Raw genomic sequence first — 19616 nt, forward strand, 5'->3', positions numbered from 1 at the left:
CCCTATACTTAGGAAATTTTCCCTCCATCTTTTCACTGTACTAATAAAGACATTACAGAAGAATAAAAACTCTGCAGTGATAGTCGGAACATATGCACATATTAGATACGTGTAGGGTTGAGTCATTAACGATACGGATGTAACTTCCTTGTAGGGTCTGCATGCCTGAGATAACAAAACTTCCTCTCAGAGTTTCCTGCTACAGCAGGCATCAGAAAATTGAACAGTTGCAGCCGAAAGAATGGAGAAGGTGCCAGTGGAAATCTGGGTGCGGATTTTATCCATGGTTCCCCTGCAGGATATTATTCCTTTAGCAGCAGTGAATAAAATTTTGAAAGCTGCTGTGCAGATAGTGGTAGGCGATTACACTCATACCACGTATGGGTGTAGAGTAATGAAGATAACAGATATTGCTAATTTTAGGCCCATGCTTAACGACGAGTTGGATTTTCTGGAAGAAAATCGCTTCCCTGGTATGTACCGGTGGAGTGATTCATGGCGCGAACATAATAGAAAAGTAGATGATGTGATAGACAAAATAATTCGCTCCACCGAACTGGAAACGGCATGCCGTAAATATGGAGTGTTCGATGTGTGAATGTGTGTATTTTGTATAGTAAGTAAAAAGAGTGAATTAACTTTATGCACTGAGGCTATTAGGAAGTAGGATATAGGTAGTAATAGGTAGGTAGGTAATAGGTTAATCGGGAGCAGAATGTATCTATGCGGATTGAACCGATGTTTAAAGTCCGCTTTATGCACAGATAGGTTAATCAGGACAGAATCAACTATATACACTCAGGTTATTCGCGAGCAGAATGTATCGAAGCGGATTCCGCTTTATGCACGGATAGATTAATCGGGACAGAATTTACTTTATGCAATTAGGCTGATCGAGACAGAAATATACGAGGCCATGGTAGAAATCAGGTTGTATAATAATAGCTATGGGATAGACCCTACATTCGTCAATTAAGATATCGATCAAACTTGGTGCATAAAACGGATTACAAACATCAGTTCAATCAATCGATCAGCCCCTAAGAGGATTCTACATTTAAATACCATGCCGTCGTATATTTCTGTACCGATTATCCTCGGTGCATAACCACGTATATTTCTGTATCGAGCAGCTTCGCTGCATAAAACGGTTCACTCTTGGTGCATAAAACAGGTTTCAAACATCAGTTCAATCCATCACTCAATCACTACATAGGACAAAGTATACCAAGCCCTCATATATTTCTGTATCGATCACCCTTGGTGCATAAAACGGATTACAAACATCAGTTCAATCAATCGATCAGCCCTTAAGAGGATTCCCACATTTTCTACCATGCCGTCGTATATTTCTGTACCGATTACCCTCGGTGCATAACCACGTATATTTCTGTATCGATCAGCTTCGGTGCATAAAACGGTTCACTCTTGGTGCATAAAACAGGTTTCAAACATCATTTCAATCCATCACTCAATCACTACATAGGACAAATTATACCAAGCCCTCATATATTTCTGTATCGATCACCCTTGGTGCATAAAACGGATTACAAACATCAGTTCAATCAATCGATCAGCCCTTAAGAGGATTCCCACATTTTCTACCATGCCGTCGTATATTTCTGTACCGATTACCCTCGGTGCATAACCACGTATATTTCTGTAACGACCAGCTTCGGTGCATAAAACGGTTCACTCTTGGTGCATAAAACAGGTTTCAAACATCATTTCAATCCGTCACTCAATCACTACATTTGATAACTTATACCTAACTCTTGTATATTTCTGTATTGATCACCCTTGGTGCATAAAATGGATTACAAACATCAGTTCAATCAATCGATCAGTATTAAGAGGATTCCCATATTTTCTACCATGCCGTCGTATATTTCTGTACCGATTACCCTCGGTGCATAACCACGTATATTTCTGTATCGACCAGCTTCGGTGCATAAAACGGTTCATCCTTGGTGCATAAAACAGGTTTCAAATATTATTTCAAACCTTCACTCAAAATAATAGTTTACTAAATTGGGGACTTATTTTTTCTGAAACCATATTTTTTTTGATACAATATACAAAAGCCTCCATTTCGAGTTGCAATTTATGGTAACGTTCGTTCTTTAATTTCTGCAGAGGCCGAAAAAGGTTACACAAAAATAAGTGTAGTTCAGAGGCTGTGAAAATAAAAGCATCGGTCTAATTTTAGCCCCATGCTTATCGAGGAGTTGGATTTTCTGGAAGAAAATCGCTTCCCTGGTATGTACCGGTGCACAGTGGGAAAAAATGCGAAAAAGGTGGTCATCATCAAATAACTCGAGACAGAATTGAAAAATCGTGACAATAATCGTTACTCGGTGGTTTTTGGGGTCGTTAATTACGAATCTGACAATATGTTTACCAAAAACAAAATGGCGGATCCAATATGGCGTCCAAAAATTCACAAATGTTGATAAATATTAATGAAAATCTGTACCCGGGGGTTTTCGGGACCGCTGATTACGAATCTGACAATATGTTTCCCAAAAACAAAATGGCGGATCCAATATGGCGCCCGAAAATTCACAAATGTTGATAAATGCAAGCTTTACGCACTTCGGCGATGACCCAAGTCGCCGAAAGTGCACGTTGTTCATCGGAATGCTGGCACGTACCTTCACATTTTAGTCTGATAGCACATTCCTTGCGCAATATAAACATTTAAAAATTGGAAACAACCGCCTACGCGCCTTAAAAATTCGACCTCGAGACAGAATTGAAAAATCGTGACAATAATCGTTACTCGGTGGTTTTTGGGGTCGTTAATTACGAATCTGACAATATGTTTACCAAAAACAAAATGGCGGATCCAATATGGCGTCCAAAAATTCACAAATGTTGATAAATATTAATGAAAATCTGTACCCGGGGGTTTTCGGGACCGCTGATTACGAATCTGACAATATGTTTCCCAAAAACAAAATGGCGGATCCAATATGGCGGCCGAAAATTCACAAATGTTGATAAATGCAAGCTTTACGCACTTCGGCGATGACCCAAGTCGCCGAAAGTGCACGTTGTTCATTGGAATGCTGGCACGTACCTTCACATTTTAGTCTGATAGCACATTCCTTGCGCAATATAAACATTTAAAAGTTGGAAACAACCGCCTACGCGCCTTAAAAATTCGCTTTCTCTTATTGCCTCGAACGCGTTCGAGGCATAAGAGACGAATTTTTAAGGCGCGTAGGCGGTTGTTTCCAACTTTTAAATGTTTATATTGCGCAAGGAATGTGCTATCAGACTAAAATGTGAAGGTACGTGCCAGCATTCCAATGAACAACGTGCACTTTCGGCGACTTGGGTCATCGCCGAAGTGCGTAAAGCTTGCATTTATCAACATTTGTGAATTTTCGGCCGCCATATTGGATCCGCCATTTTGTTTTTGGGGAAAATATTGTCAGATTCGTAATCAGCGGTCCCGAAAACCCCAGGGTACAGATTTTCATTAATATTTATCAACATTTGTGAATTTTTGGACGCCATATTGGATCCGCCATTTTGTTTTTGGTAAACATATTGTCAGATTCGTAATTAACGACCCCAAAAACCACCGAGTAACGATTATTGTCACGATTTTTCAATTCTGTCTCGAGGTCGAATTTTTAAGGCGCGTAGGCGGTTGTTTCCAATTTTTAAATGTTTATATTGCGCAAGGAATGTGCTATCAGACTAAAATGTGAAGGTACGTGCCAGCATTCCGATGAACAACGTGCACTTTCGGCGACTTGGGTCATCGCCGAAGTGCGTAAAGCTTGCATTTATCAACATTTGTGAATTTTCGGGCGCCATATTGGATCCGCCATTTTGTTTTTGGGAAACATATTGTCAGATTCGTAATCAGCGGTCCCGAAAACCCCCGGGTACAGATTTTCATTAATATTTATCAACATTTGTGAATTTTTGGACGCCATATTGGATCCGCCATTTTGTTTTTGGTAAACATATTGTCAGATTCGTAATTAACGACCCCAAAAACCACCGAGTAACGATTATTGTCACGATTTTTCAATTCTGTCTCGAGGTCGAATTTTTAAGGCGCGTAGGCGGTTGTTTCCAATTTTTAAATGTTTATATTGCGCAAGGAATGTGCTATCAGACTAAAATGTGAAGGTACGTGCCAGCATTCCGATGAACAACGTGCACTTTCGGCGACTTGGGTCATCGCCGAAGTGCGTAAAGCTTGCATTTATCAACATTTGTGAATTTTCGGGCGCCATATTGGATCCGCCATTTTGTTTTTGGGAAACATATTGTCAGATTCGTAATCAGCGGTCCCGAAAACCCCCGGGTACAGATTTTCATTAATATTTATCAACATTTGTGAATTTTTGGACGCCATATTGGATCCGCCATTTTGTTTTTGGTAAACATATTGTCAGATTCGTAATTAACGACCCCAAAAACCACCGAGTAACGATTATTGTCACGATTTTTCAATTCTGTCTCGAGTTATTTGATGATGACCACCTTTTTCGCATTTTTTCCCACTGTGCACCGGTACATACCAGGGAAGCGATTTTCTTCCAGAAAATCCAACTCCTCGATAAGCATGGGGCTAAAATTAGACCGATGCTTTTATTTTCACAGCCTCTGAACTACACTTATTTTTGTGTAACCTTTTTCGGCCTCTGCAGAAATTAAAGAACGAACGTTACCATAAATTGCAACTCGAAATGGAGGCTTTTGTATATTGTATCAAAAAAAATATGGTTTCAGAAAAAATAAGTCCCCAATTTAGTAAACTATTATTTTGAGTGAAGGTTTGAAATAATATTTGAAACCTGTTTTATGCACCAAGGATGAACCGTTTTATGCACCGAAGCTGGTCGATACAGAAATATACGTGGTTATGCACCGAGGGTAATCGGTACAGAAATATACGACGGCATGGTAGAAAATATGGGAATCCTCTTAATACTGATCGATTGATTGAACTGATGTTTGTAATCCATTTTATGCACCAAGGGTGATCAATACAGAAATATACAAGAGTTAGGTATAAGTTATCAAATGTAGTGATTGAGTGACGGATTGAAATGATGTTTGAAACCTGTTTTATGCACCAAGAGTGAACCGTTTTATGCACCGAAGCTGGTCGTTACAGAAATATACGTGGTTATGCACCGAGGGTAATCGGTACAGAAATATACGACGGCATGGTAGAAAATGTGGGAATCCTCTTAAGGGCTGATCGATTGATTGAACTGATGTTTGTAATCCGTTTTATGCACCAAGGGTGATCGATACAGAAATATATGAGGGCTTGGTATAATTTGTCCTATGTAGTGATTGAGTGATGGATTGAAATGATGTTTGAAACCTGTTTTATGCACCAAGAGTGAACCGTTTTATGCACCGAAGCTGATCGATACAGAAATATACGTGGTTATGCACCGAGGGTAATCGGTACAGAAATATACGACGGCATGGTAGAAAATGTGGGAATCCTCTTAAGGGCTGATCGATTGATTGAACTGATGTTTGTAATCCGTTTTATGCACCAAGGGTGATCGATACAGAAATATATGAGGGCTTGGTATACTTTGTCCTATGTAGTGATTGAGTGATGGATTGAACTGATGTTTGAAACCTGTTTTATGCACCAAGGGTGAACCGTTTTATGCAGCGAAGCTGCTCGATACAGAAATATACGTGGTTATGCACCGAGGATAATCGGTACAGAAATATACGACGGCATGGTATTTAAATGTAGAATCCTCTTAGGGGCTGATCGATTGATTGAACTGATGTTTGTAATCCGTTTTATGCACCAAGTTTGATCGATATCTTAATTGACGAATGTAGGGTCTATCCCATAGCTATTATTATACAACCTGATTTCTACCATGGCCTCGTATATTTCTGTCTCGATCAGCCTAATTGCATAAAGTAAATTCTGTCCCGATTAATCTATCCGTGCATAAAGCGGAATCCGCTTCGATACATTCTGCTCGCGAATAACCTGAGTGTATATAGTTGATTCTGTCCTGATTAACCTATCTGTGCATAAAGCGGACTTTAAACATCGGTTCAATCCGCATAGATACATTCTGCTCCCGATTAACCTATTACCTACCTACCTATTACTACCTATATCCTACTTCCTAATAGCCTCAGTGCATAAAGTTAATTCACTCTTTTTACTTACTATACAAAATACACACATTCACACATCGAACACTCCATATTTACGGCATGCCGTTTCCAGTTCGGTGGAGCGAATTATTTTGTCTATCACATCATCTACTTTTCTATTATGTTCGCGCCATGAATCACTCCACCGGTACATACCAGGGAAGCGATTTTCTTCCAGAAAATCCAACTCGTCGTTAAGCATGGGCCTAAAATTAGCAATATCTGTTATCTTCATTACTCTACACCCATACGTGGTATGAGTGTAATCGCCTACCACTATCTGCACAGCAGCTTTCAAAATTTTATTCACTGCTGCTAAAGGAATAATATCCTGCAGGGGAACCATGGATAAAATCCGCACCCAGATTTCCACTGGCACCTTCTCCATTCTTTCGGCTGCAACTGTTCAATTTTCTGATGCCTGCTGTAGCAGGAAACTCTGAGAGGAAGTTTTGTTATCTCAGGCATGCAGACCCTACAAGGAAGTTACATCCGTATCGTTAATGACTCAACCCTACACGTATCTAATATGTGCATATGTTCCGACTATCACTGCAGAGTTTTTATTCTTCTGTAATGTCTTTATTAGTACAGTGAAAAGATGGAGGGAAAATTTCCTAAGTATAGGGCAATGCAATAATAATAACATTACTTTTGTATGTAAACACCACTCTATTTATTATTCAATTTTAAAAACATCTTGTACAGTGGGCTCCATAAGTATTATGATGTATTTTATTCGGTGAAATAAGAGATTCAAAATTCAGAACATTTTACACACTTTATTTTATTTACAATTCATACTACCAACAGTTATTTTCATTTTTAAAAACACCATGTACAGGGGGCCCATCAGTATTATGTTGCATTTTATTCGACCAAATAAGAACTCCAAAATTAAAAGCGGCTTCTAAATCAGCATTATTTCTTACAATATTCATAGACAATTTGAAGAGTAATACTCATGGTTCTCACTGTACGCTGAAAGGACCGCACCCAATTCCTGGAATTTCAAACTCATCAACAACCACCCGCAAAAAACAGCTCCTCACCAGAATCACTCATTCAATTTCTGACTCATCGACGTCATCTGTTTTTTAAGAAACCGGAAACTCCCGACCAACCGTCGCGGCAGTTTTATGCAATGAAGCTGATCGATACAGAAATATACGTGATTATGCACCGAGGGTAATCGGTACAGAAATATACGACGGCATGGTAGAAAATATGGCTGATCGATTGATTGAACTGATGTTTGTAACCCGTTTTATTCACCAAGTTTGATCGATATCCTAATTGAAGAATGTAGGCCCTAACCCATTGCTATTATTATACAACCTGATTTCTACCATGGCCTCGTATATTTGTATCACAATCAGTCTAATTGCATAAAGTGAATTCTGTCCCGATTAATCTATCAGTGCATAAAGCGGAATCTACTTCGATACATTCTGCTCGCGAATAACCTCAGTGTTTAAAGTGATTCTGTCCTGAATAACCTATCTGTGCATAAGTCGATAAGAGTTTCAAAATTCAGAAAACTTACACATTTTACTCAATTTACAATACATACTACCAACATTTGTTTCAATTTTAAGAACATCTTGTACAGTGGGCTCCATAAATATTATGCTGTATTTTATTCGGTGAAATAAGAGATTCAAAATTCAAAACATTTTACACATTTTACTTTATTTACAATTCATACTACCAATAGTTATTTTCATTTTAAAAACATCATGTACAGTGGGGTCCATCAGTATTATGCTACATTTTATTCGACCAAATAAAACTCCAAAATTAAAAGCGGCTTCTAAATCAACATTATTTTTTACAATATTCATAGACAATTTGAAGAGTAATACTCACGGTTCTCACTGTACGCTAAAAGAACCACACCCAAGTGCAACGCAATAATAACATTACTTGGCCACGGCTCACACAAATATACTACCAATATTTGTTTTCATTTTAAGAAAACCATGTACAGGGGGCTCCATAAGTATTTTGATGTATTTTATTCGACGGAATAAGAGCTTCTTCAAAATTCAGAAAAACTTACACATTTTACTCAATTAACAATTCATACTACCAATATTTGTTTCCATTTTAAGAACATCTTGTACAGTGGGCTCCATAAGTATTATGATGTATTTTATTCGGTGAAATAAGAGATTCAAAATTCAGAACATTTTACACACTTTATTTTATTTACAATTCATACTACCAACAGTTATTTTCATTTTTAAAAACACCATGTACAGTGGGCCCATCAGTATTATGCTGCATTTTATTCGACCGAATAATAACTCCAAAATTAAAAACGGCTTCTAAATCAGCATTATTTCTTACAATATTCATAGACAATTTGAAGAGTAATACTCATGGTTCTCACTGTACGCTAAAAGAACCACACCCGAGTGCAACGCAATAATAACATTACTTTTGTATGTAAACACCACTCTATTTATTACTTGGCCACGGCTAACACATTTTACTCTATTGACAATACCTACTACCAATATTTGTTTTCATTTTAAGAACATCATGTACAGTGGACTCCATAAGTATTTTGATGTATTTTATTCGACGGAATAAGAGCTTCAAAATTCAGAAAAACTTACACATTTTACTCAATTTACAATACATACTACCAATATTTTTTTCCATTTTAAAAACATCTTGTACAGTGGGCTCCATAAGTATTATGATGTATTTTATTCGGTGAAATAAGAGATTCAAAATTCAGAACATTTTACACATTTTACTTTATTTACAATTCATACTACCAACAGTTATTTTCATTTTTAAAAACACATTGTACAGGGGGCTCAGTTCGTTGTTGTAGATAAATTTGAAAAGTTGAAAAACCTGTCCGGAACACTTTAAAGAGCTGTCCAGGCGTTCTTTCTCCCTTCTGATTCTCGTTCTTAAGGTCAGCATACAAAAGGTCGAAATCAAAAGGTAACAATGCCATCTGAAAATAAAAGAAAAACTGTTATTTATGCACACGTCAGTATTATAAGCATAGGTTCTATTCACATTTTACTCACATATAGGCGTACGTGATGAATCCGCAAACAGATTTTTTCTAAGTTTTACCGTTTCCAAGAAAACCCCACTTCCGGTCACCATTTTGGATTTCCGAGCATAGGTTCTATTTACATTTTACTCACATATAGGCGTACGTGATGAATCCGCAAACAGATTTTTCCTAAGTCTTACCGTTTCCAAGATAACCCCACTTCCGGTCGCCATTTTGGATTTCCGAGCATAGGTTCTATTTACATTTTACTCACATATAGGCATACGTGATGAATCCGCAAACAGATTTTTCCTACGTCTAACCGTTTCCAAGATAACCCCACTTCCGGTCGCCATTTTGGATTTCCGAGCATAGGTTCTATTTACATTTTACTCACCTATAGGCGTACATGATGAATCCGCAAACAGATTTTTCCTAAGTCTTACCGTTTCCAAAATAACCCCACTTCCGGTCGCCATTTTGGATTTCCGAGCATAGGTTCTATTTACATTTTACTCACGTATAGGTGTACATGATGAATCCGCAAACAGATTTTTCATAAGTCTTACCGTTTCCAAGATAACCCCACTTCCGGTTGCCATTTTGGATTTCCGAACATAGGTTCTATTTATATTTTACTCACATATAGGCGTACATGATGAATCCGCAAACAGATTTTTCCTAAGTCTTACCGTTTCCAAAATAACCCCACTTCCGGTCGCCATTTTGGATTTCCCAACATAGGTTCTATTTACATTTTACTCACATATAGGCATACGTGATGAATCCGCAAACAGATTATTCCTAAGTCTTACCGTTTCCAAGATAACCCCACTTCCGGTCGCCATTTTGGATTTCCGAGCATAGGTTCTATTTACATTTTACTCACATATAGGCATACGTGATGAATCCGCAAACAGATTTTTCCTAAGTCTTACCGTTTCCAAGATAACCCCACTTCCGGTCGCCATTTTGGATTTCCGAGCATAGGTTCTATTTACATTTTACTCACGTATAGGTGTACATGATGAATCCGCAAACAGATTTTTCCTAAGTCTTACCGTTTCCAAAATAACCCCACTTCCGGTCGCCATTTTGGATTTCCGAGCATAGGTTCTATTTACATTTTACTCACATATAGGCATACGTGATGAATCCGCAAACAGATTTTTCCTAAGTCTTACCGTTTCCAAGATAACCCCACATCCGGTCGCCATTTTGGATTTCCGAGCATAGGTTCTATTTACATTTTACTCACATATAGGCATACGTGATGAATCCGCAAACAGATTTTTCCTAAGTCTTACCGTTTCCAAGATAACCCCACTTCCGGTCGCCATTTTGGATTTCCGAGCATAGGTTCTATTTACATTTTACTCACGTATAGGTGTACATGATGAATCCGCAAACAGATTTTTCATAAGTCTTACCGTTTCCAAAATAACCCCACTTCCGGTCGCCATTTTGGATTTCCGAGCATAGGTTCTATTTACATTTTACTCACGTATAGGTGTACATGATGAATCCGCAAACAGATTTTTCCTAAGTCTTACCGTTTCCAAAATAACCCCACTTCCGGTCGCCATTTTGGATTTCCGAGCATAGGTTCTATTTACATTTTACTCACGTATAGGTGTACATGATGAATCCGCAAACAGATTTTTGCTAAGTCTTACCGTTTCCAAGATAACCCCACTTCCGGTCGCCATTTTGGATTTCCGAGCATAGGTTCTATTTACATTTTACTCACGTATAGGTGTACATGATGAATACGCTTCCTAGAACAATGAAACCTGGTTCACCGGAAAGAGGACTTCACTCCGAGTCCAACAAGCTATCAATCATCCTTCTAGCTCAATTAGTAGTCGAGATATAGCGATTTTAAGTTTTCGCTAAAAAAAAAAAAAAAAAAAAAAAAAAAAAAAAAAAAAAAAAAAAAAAATTCAAAAGGCTCTAGCTCCTCCCCTAATCGTCGTAGAGCGAATCTGATTATATATTCGTAATCTGCACGTCGAGACCTTTCAGTAGAGTGGTCGGAAGGGGGGTCTACGATTGAAAATAAACAAAGTAGGAAACCGCTGGTCCTAGAACAATGAAACCTGGTTCACCGGAAAGAGGACTTCACTCCGAGTCCAACAAGCTATCAATCATCCTTCTACCTCAATCAGTAGTCGAGATATAGCGATTTTAAGTTTTCGCTAAAAAAAAAAAACAAAAAAACAAAAACAAAAAAAAAAAAAATTAAAACTGTAGGTCCGATCCCAATTAACCTTACTATGCATTTCCCTGTGAAAGCTTATAGAAGTTCGGATCCCACTTTAAAACTGTAGGTTCGATCCTGTTTAGCCTTACTGTGCATAAAGTGGACTTATAACACTAAATCAATAATCCATTATAAAACATATATAACCCCTATTATAAAATACATCTTTATTATGTGAGACAGCTGCCTCAGCTAATAACATCCATATTTGTAGACTTTTCCTGCCGATCGGTTCATAACATTACATGGGGAAACAGAAAAAAGGAACTTTATATTAGAACAGTTTATCTCAACACTTCTCGACAGGGCTGTCAGAGAGCTGTATATTTTATTAGGCCCTTATTATTTTTCTATCAGAGTCTGCCAAGCAATCAACCACATGCAGCAATTAGATATCTCGCAACTGTTGACACCAACTTGATATGATACTGCGATCCAAATTTCCCGGATATGCCAATTAGACAGCAGTGAGTTCATCTCGCAAGTGTTGACACCAATTTGATATGATACTGCAATCAGAGTTTACCGGATATACCAATTAGCCAGATTCAGCAATCAACTTACTATCTTGAAAGGCGATATGATACTGGAATCTGTGTTTGCGGCAGCTGCATATGTTTCTCTACGATCATTTCACATTTTGAAATTGTTAACAGAGGATCAGAATGAAGAACGGGGACGATGTAAGTACCTTATATTCATTTCATTTTGTCAAATAATAAGTTCATATTTACACATCGCAACATTTATTGGTGTCGATCATCAGTTTACAACATATATACACAGAAATTCTTACACGTAATGAACCTCTACAGGGAAGTAATTATATAATATCGGTGTTGCAACAAATCACGTTCAATGCTAATATTCTTTTGAAACTCATTTTCTCCCCAAACCAAAAAATGATCTTCAGGAAAATGTTGAATTATTATGCTTTTCAGAGCCTGAAAAACGTTTTAATTCTTACATTTTGACTACAGGACGAAAACTGTCGACTTTCCCAGAATGACTCATCAATGCCATCTCTCCTCAAACACCGGATACACGTACCCATTTCCCAGAATTTCAGACTCAACAACGCCATCTGTTTTCAAACACCGGAAACACGTACTCCAATTTATATATGACGTCACACGCCAAAATAACGTAACAAAAACAAAATGGCGTCACAGAAATTAAAACATTTCATAATAATAATAATAATCCGAGAATTTCAGACTCATCAACGCCATCTGTTTTCAAACACCGGAAACACGTACTCCAATTTATATATAACATCACACACCAAAATAACATAACAAAAACAAAATGGCGTCACAGAAATTAAAACAATTCATAATAATAATAATAATAATAATCCGAGAATTTCAGACTCATCAACGCCATCGGTTTTCGAACACCGGAAACACGTACTCCAATTTATATATGACGTCACACGCCAAAATAACATAAAAAAACAAAATGGCGTCACAGAAATTAAAACAATTCATAATAATAATACTAATATTTAAATTAATAATAATTTATTAAAATCTGGTCACGTGACTTCCATTTTGTGACGTCACAGTCACGTGACTCTCAGAAATTGCAAATTCATTCAAACCTACGCCCAAAACATGTTCGGACATGTTCTATTCAGACAGAAAAACCGTTACACCTATTTCCAGGAATCTCAGACTTATCAACGGTCTCAAACGGGAAACGCCCCCCAAAAATAGCCACCTATCTCATCAACACCGGAAACCCTTATCAAGTCCTCAATAACAACAGGAAACCCGCAATCTTATCAAAGCCCCGAAAACCCCACTTATCAATCTCCTCATTAACAACAGGAAGTCCATATCATTAAGCCCCGCCCCTTTTCCCTCATCAACCAATCAAAACGCTCAAAACACCCACCCTTGCTTGCCCACACGGCTTGGTCATCAATTGATCTTTGATCGATCTTTTCCAATCAATTGATTTATCGACTTCAACGGGGGTACATAACTACTCTAAGTAACTGGCCAACCATAAGTCGCCAAACTAGCTACTAAATTGACATGATACTCTACTGCCTTCATTGTAGGTGGATGTATTCAGCGGTTGTGAGATTATTCTTTGGTCGTTGGAGGCTTTAACGGTGACAAAGAACACATGCATGTACAGCTCCGTTATAAATCGAATCACTATTTTTAGGGATATCTGAAAAATATTATTGAAGTAGGAGGACGTTCAACATCTACTGAACAGTCAAGTTTCATTGCAAATATCCGAGATGGTAAACACGACGTTAAGGAATTGACCACGTTAGGAATCAAAGAGTAGACGAACTACCTATTTCTTAAATGTTCAGAATTAGAAAGATTAAAATTTCCCCCACTCCAGTAGTCTTGCTGTTAGAGTGCTGTCTTGTTATCAAGAGGTCCCGTGTTCGATTCTCCGTGGAGGTATGGCTTCTATAAGCTGTAGATATCGTCCAGATTAGCCTATGTGCATGTAATACAAATCCAACCAATTAAACATTGCAATACGGTGCAAGAACGATCCCATTTGAGCAATGCTATTGCTCGTATGCTTAGGTTGAAAATAATTTCTACAGTACCATCATACTAGCCCATTTCGATTCCAGCATGTGAAAGCAAAGAGGGTATTAAAGATAGGATCTACATATTTTTCAATTTTTTATCATCCAATATGCAAATTAAAGAAAGGAGTGGACCCATCAGCAGCTGCTTGGAATGGTTGAAATATTCAAAATTTTCTTTCACGAACTTTATAAGCTTTGTGTTATTGTAATGTGCATACCACCTCAACAGTTCGATGTGAAAGAATACTTTCTAATTTGAGACAATCAAGTGTTACCTTCGTAATCGGATTGGTGCAAGAGGTTGAGTGCATTATCTAACTATTCTTTCCACTAGCAAAGGACGTATCTTATTGTAGTTTCTTGCTGTGGTTCATTTTGTGATTTCAGAAAAAAAAAGTGGCCACACAGTTTAAATGGACACAGTGTTACATGTAATATATCCAGAGAGTGTGTGATGTTTATATGTTGTATTTTGAACTGTTAATACGAATAGTAAGTCTTTGATATTATCAACTAAATAATGCCTTGGGAAAAGAAAACAATATAATTATATTTAATTTGGCATGAAAGATTTGTGCGTAAAAGTTATTTTGTAATTTTATGATGGAACAGAATGTATCTTAAATAGCGATTTATCTTCGGGTAAAATATATGTCATTGGTAAAATGACACCGTAGAAAAATGTTAAGTAAATACCTTTTAGCCGGCAGGCTATTAGTTAGCATGCGGGGACAAGGGAGAGCACTTGCATCCCAACATTTTCAGATATTAACATTTACAAGGGTATTTTTGTTAACCTCCTGGGGCCTGAGGAACAAAAAACATAGTGATTAGTGATTTTTATGATTTCTCAAATGTAACAATTATTTAGCAAAATAGTCCTGGACATTATTTTTATGGGATGGAAAATTTTTCGATTCTAACCCCCCCATACTCCACAAAGTTAGGTCTCAATTTACGCCCATATTAGTTAGTCCCCTCAGAATTTGAGACGAATATCTTATATCAGGCTGACGCCGTCACTGGCACAAACTAATTTATCAGAATATAGATCTTACCCACCCGGGAAAATATTTTTAGCATCGCCCCTGCTTCGACATGTAAAATCGGAAGTCTCTTTGGCCCTTGGCAACAATCAATTTGCCCCTTTGGGTACTCAAGAATACTATCTGAATAGTATACTGTCAAAAGATTTGACTGGGCAAGTTTTATCTAAGACGACAATAAACGAATGGCTACTCACAAACAAAGAATCGTAGGAAGGAAAAACGCTTCTCCAGAACACGCGCAGTAGGTAATTATCAAGACACTGAAGTATGTAGTAACGGACCTAATTAGAAATCGAACCATGTAAAATGTGTCTGTTCACCATGATAAATTTGGAATTAAACAGTCCAAACTCGATCGCAATTGAGGCACATATTTTTATGGAATAAAAGCAAGCGAAAATATAACATTCACAGCGCAATTACCTCTTCTGAAGCGGCCAGATATATAAAAATAATAAAAGAAGAGATTATACTTACTTAATCTTCTTGTGCGCATGACTGCCTTTTCGTGTAGTTGACATAATTCCTTCCTTTCAAAGTCGTTGAACACAGTCTGCACGTTGTTAGAGTTGTACTGAACAAATTTTCGGGAGAGGTGTACAGTGACCCCATAAATCCTTTGATCTGAATTGCATCCCCCCCAATTAACCTGATAGATGCAAGAATGAATCTCGTTTTTGTGGCTAAATGTAAATAGTTTATTTATATTATCTTCTATTCAGTAAGTACCTACATTGTGGCACTTATTATCTTACTTCATCTGTGGTCTTGAAAAACTTTGTCAGGTAGTAAAAACTGTTAAAACTGAGTGCAAAGTGATGGAATCAAATCTAAAGTTTATCTGTTCCTGAATTCTATGTATTTTTAAAACTTGCTAAAAACTAGCTTCAAAATAGCCATAGAATTTGTAAAAAAAATTGAAAATGTTTTGTGAATACAAATTTGTTTTTGAGAGTACAAAGCTATGCAAATTTTATTAAAAAAAATTAAGAACTATGTGGCCTGCTCTAAAACAGAATGGCCTGCGTTTTGTGTGTGAGTGTGTGTGTAAATTGAACTTTGTACCTTTCAAAATTTAAAACGTTCCTGCACCTCTGATCAATACTGGCGTACACACACTTGCTAAAAATTGTCATATTTATTATTGCCAGCACATTGCGGTGAAGTGAGTAAACATTAAACCATTAAGGAATACGCCGTTGTAATGAAAACGCCAAGTAACGCTTCGAACATGCACAACAGGTCGCTCCACAAGGCAATAACGCAGATGATACTCATCCAGCGCCCAAACACTTTCATTGGTCTCTATCTGCGGCTGAAAATAAAAAGGACAGAGCTCATGAAGAATGTTGAATACAGGTTATTTTATTCCATAGTTATGAACTTTACATAGCACATCAAATTATGAATGTAGTGTTGTAGAATAGTTTTAGCAACGCTTGTTATAGAAGTGCCAGTGTACGTAGGCTAAGCGGCACTGCCTCTACAGCTTGTTGGGGTCTCCTGATAACATAGTGGTAACACTGTCATCTTGTGGTCAAAAAGTCCCGGGTTTCATCTCCGGTGGGGGTTAAGATAATAGCCTAGAGGCAGGGGAGGCTATTAGGGGGGCATGCCCCCCCACTTTTTGCCACTCTTGCCCCCGCACTATGCTAAATCTTATCTACAAATGGAAATATACTGTCTTTGCCCCCCAGTTTTGCCACCTTGTCCCCCCTGTTTTGGAACACAATCGCCGCCACTGCCCAGAGGTTTCCATCCTAGTTTAAACTGTAGGTCCAGTCCCGATTAGCCTATCTGAGCATAAATTGGACTGAAGTTCTCCCACTGGAAATCGACACAGGGAATCCGAAACAGAAAACAGTGTGTGAATAGAAAATAGATAGAAAAGCGCCAAGAGATAAAAAGATAAGACCCAGATGAGAGAAATACAGAAAATGAGAGAGAGAGAGAGAGAGAAAAGATGAATGAATATTATATCCTCACCGAAAATCCATCACATGTAACTTTATTAGTAAAGTAGCACAATAATCATTTCCCAATGATTTATTTAATGTTGTTATTATTATTATTATGATTACTGTTGAAGTTAAAATTGGATTAGTGGAAGCACCCTCTCTTTATCATTCAAGTACGAAAGTATGTAACCATAGCATAATACGTATAGCTTTTATCCGATAAATTTCCTACACATTCCATTAACTGACATACCGGTATTCAATCATATCATGATAGCCAGCAATTAAAAATTATCACTGCTAGTACTCGGTTTGACTCCCGACAATGTCCAGTTCTGGTTAGCCTCTGTGCATAAGTGAACTCGACAAAATCCATGATTGGAAAATTATGTACAAAATATGCCTATAATAGTTTTTAAAAAAGTGCACGTAGAAACTCATAAATTCAAGAATCTTTGTTTCTCTAGGGTTCTACCCCCAAAAAATAAATCAAGAAATTAAATATACCGCGGTTGCGAGCATGGGCGTCGGGGGAGGGGGTCGAACGGCTCCGTCCCACAGGCACACACACGGACATTGGCATCGTTCATTTGAAGTTGCAAAATAACAGAAAACTTTTTTATTTGATCAGGAGATTCGGAGGATAAATCATACTCGTTTCAAAGGGCTATCGCTGCATCTGAAACTGTACCTAGGAAGGGTAAACTGCCAATATTATCCATATCCTTTTTGCCTCGCACTTGCTTCGTGGCAATGGAAGGTCAAGAGAAAGAAGAAAGGAAAAAGAAATGTGTAAAAAAGTACAAGGAAGTTATCGTGAATTTTTAAGTAAATGTTTCACATGAGAAATATGATGATAATTTTTACTTTTTTCGGATCCCCTTAGGCTTAGGGCTGGCCCGCCTGTATGTCACGCCCCTGATTTGACGTATTCATTCAAATTATAACGTTTAACTAGAATGTGAAGCCAGATAAAACCCCATGGGACGCGAGGCCACTGGCAACATATTGTATACACGGCCTTCGTGTACTATATCTATGCATGCTTACAGGACATGCGGTCTCTCTCCCGGAAGAAAAAAAATACAAACGCCTACGCACAATGACATGCCGAGAAGGGGGTGGGAGTGGCGCTTCGTAACTCCCTGAAGTAATATCTTATAGCATGCAAAATTTTGTTATACGTGTATGTTTCTTTATTCACTTTCCATATCAAATTCGAGTTCGAGTGTCAATGTGTGAACGAGCGTATATTATGTCTCTTTTCCACCACTTTTGGCTAATCGGGACGATGACTATGAGTGATGTGATGAAATTGATGAAGGAACACTCGCAAAGAACACCCATGACTAGGCCGGGATTCGAACCCCGGAGGTTGGCGGCAGGGTTCGAGCTTGACTCTCGACCTGAGCATGGATGTTCTTTGCGAATGTTCCTTCATCAACTCCATTTAATCATCGCTCATCTATCATTGTGGCAGTGATAGAAATATGAAGTAAAAACAACAAAAATACGACAATTCATTCACTTACACACACACACAGACACACACACACACACACGCACGCGCATAAATTGTTTTACCCGGATACACATATGATTTCCAATCCTGACTATGATAATAGCTACTTACAGTCATCATCGAATGGAAGTTTAATATAAAATACAAAATATCGAGATATTTCACTAATTTCTAAAACCTTTAAACTGTTGGTGTATGTATATATCGTTTTAAGTAATGAATAATGTACTCGATGCCTGCTTTTCTGTCCGCCTGTAAAGTTTGTGACACTAATTCTTAATTTGTAAAAAAGAAACTCTCCGGGGCGACCCTTTCCGAAGACACACAAATATCAACCCCCCTTCCACGTAGTACACCCTGGACTGTATTTTGCAGACTAGCGAGGTTCTGGCGTCTGGACTCACGGCCAGTATAATCCTCCGTGAGGCTGTGTTGTGTTTGTAATTGTCCTTTCATCTTATCGCCACTCATCCTCATCTTCGCTATTAGCCGAAAGTGGCAGCAAAGCGAAGTAAATCAACTCAAACAATCAAAAACTCTCTCCGAAAATTTTCGAAGCTATGTAATAGACGTACCTGTATTTAACCACTGTAGCTGACGAAAAATTGGTCCATCCACGTCAGCATCTCACAATTTCATTTCACAAGTGAATAAGCACTAATCACGAGAGTTCCCGTCACTTTCACCGACTGATAACGTCGGTCACAAAACAAAAACAAATTGATTCTAAAAGAATAGTCGTACACCACAGCCGAAGATCGGGAGAATTGGTTTAATAGGCTTCATGGTGAGTCGAGCACCTCGGTGCACAGCTGCACAAGAACAACACACAACCAGTTAGCTCCCTATGCTGTGCTTTCAACTGACCGTCTCACTTTTCGCACAGTTCCCGAGCTCCCCCCGCCCTTCGACTTGGGACGTCACATAAATTCAGGGTTGGCATGTTTAAAACAAAAGTGTTTTAAACAACTTGTTTTAAACATTTAAAACAGTTGGGTTTGTTTTTTCACGAATGTTTAAAACATTTAAAACAAAGTGTTTTAAACATGTTTT

At 38.0% G+C, this 19616-nt stretch overlaps 1 protein-coding gene across 2 annotated transcripts in view; it reads right to left on the bottom strand.

Annotated features, from left to right (window-relative positions):
* Fibp (acidic fibroblast growth factor intracellular-binding protein) overlaps positions 1-19312 on the bottom strand; it is a 79639-nt gene extending 60327 nt beyond the window's left edge. Inside the window, exon 1 of one of the 2 annotated variants that reach the window (XM_083121760.1) lies at positions 19139-19312. The gene's annotated coding sequence lies outside the window, so the exon portion shown is untranslated. Of the gene's footprint in view, positions 1-15560; positions 15743-19138 lie in introns of those variants that run through there. The other variant, XM_083121758.1, reaches the window with a different exon arrangement.
* Positions 19313-19616: the final 304 nt, after the last annotated feature.

This window comes from Lepisma saccharinum, chromosome 4, assembly GCF_977018435.1.
Source record: "Lepisma saccharinum chromosome 4, izLepSacc3.1, whole genome shotgun sequence".
In the NCBI taxonomy this organism is placed as follows: Eukaryota; Metazoa; Arthropoda; class Insecta; order Zygentoma; family Lepismatidae; genus Lepisma; species Lepisma saccharinum.